Consider the following 1,479-nt stretch of genomic DNA (forward strand, 5'->3'; position numbering starts at 1 on the left):
CATTCCTGCAGGCAGCACTGCTGCTGCAGGAACTCCAGCCAGAGCTTCTCTGATGGAGCATTTACGTTGCAGAAGATGCATTTTGCTGGTTTTGCTCCAGATGTTAAAATGTGATTGTTTCTGCCCTACTGCTTGCCCAAACTGGCCTGGCCCCCAGAACTGCCCAGGAGTCTGCTCTGAGCACACCTTGAGCCCTGAAACCCTTCAAAGGGAGCTCCCAACATTGCCAGGCCTTCCCCTCTGCCCCAACTCCTCCTGTAATTACCCTGCACCACTGCTGGGAACCCAGGTCACATTTAACAGAATTTGTGTCGCTGTGCCTCAGTCAGCAGATCCCACTGTGTGCTTTGGGAAGGCTGACAAGATCCAGCTGTGGGAGAGCTTCCCACAGGCATGGATTTCCAGAGTGCCTGAGTCACTCCTCAGCTCTCTTCTCCTGAATGTGTCTGACTAAGCTGAGCTTATTCAGGGCTTATTTTCAAGAACCAGAGCATTTCTGTGGCCTGCCCTGAACTCCCCAGGATTTTTCCATCTCACTGGAGGGCTCCTGGAAACACAGGTGCCCTGACAGCCCATTCTAACCATGGGCACACACACGGTCACTGCAGCTTGATTTTCTTTAGAAAAACTGCAAACCACACAAAAAATCAACTCCTCCCCCAGCAGTGCAGTTCAGATGGTGCCACCGATGCACCTGTGTCCTGCCCGTGCCCCTGCACCCCCAGCAGTGCCTGTGGTGGAAGCTGACATGGTATCAAGATCCTTCTGCCACGTGGAACCACCCAGGCAGGCAGGCCAGCAGCACCTTGTCCCTGCCATGTCCCCTCTGTGTCAGCAGGGACCCCGACCAGCAAAGGTGGCCCAGCTGCTTTGGGCTCAGGCAGGGACTGAACCGAGGTGTAGAGAGCAGCTGGTTCCCACCCATCCATCTCACAGCTGAGGCACAGTCTGTCCTAAGGCCATTCTTACATTTTGTATGGCAACCCCACCTGCTGAATTCACTTGTCAAGTTGCACTAGAGTTCAAGTCCTCGGAAAATGCAAGTCCGTGGTTCTAAGCATTCATCAGTTGGCTCAGATGCTGAAATCCCTTCCCAAGAAGGAGCACCAGAGGGGTCCTTTCCAACCACACATGGGTCAGCCTTTAATCTTTACATTCATTGCATCTGCAGGATCTAATTAGACACAACATTTTAGCCGCTCATTTTATTCCACTCCTGCTGCTGACATCACGTTAACAAACTGTCTTTCTTTTTCTAAACCACATTTTATATTTCCACGTGTGGACAATACCCGCGGTACTTCCAATTCCACTGACTCTTCTTTCCCATTCTCTGTAACATTTCCGATCAGTGGCAGGGAGCCCAACCAGTTTATTTCAGACCGCAACCCCCGAGCCGCACAGCAGGGCTGCCGCGGATGTCTCCGCTTTGTAAACCTGCCCTTAACTCGCTCCAGCCGTGCCCGCTGTGACTCCCTC

The 1,479-nt window shown here is 52.6% G+C and overlaps 1 protein-coding gene across 4 annotated transcripts in view; it reads right to left on the minus strand.

The window, feature by feature from the left end:
* The window catches only part of EXD3 (exonuclease 3'-5' domain containing 3), a 251,128-nt gene extending 249,966 nt beyond the window's left edge, over positions 1-1,162 (minus strand). For 2 of the 4 annotated variants that reach the window (XM_031059248.1, XM_005423823.3), the window contains exon 1: positions 990-1,162. The gene's annotated coding sequence lies outside the window, so the exon portion shown is untranslated. The remainder of the gene's footprint in view (positions 1-989) is intronic. The other 2 variants (XM_031059250.1, XM_031059249.1) reach the window with 1 other exon arrangement.
* Positions 1,163-1,479: the final 317 nt, after the last annotated feature.

This window comes from Geospiza fortis, unplaced genomic scaffold (assembly GCF_000277835.1).
Source record: "Geospiza fortis unplaced genomic scaffold, GeoFor_1.0 scaffold85, whole genome shotgun sequence".
In the NCBI taxonomy this organism is placed as follows: domain Eukaryota; kingdom Metazoa; phylum Chordata; class Aves; order Passeriformes; family Thraupidae; genus Geospiza; species Geospiza fortis.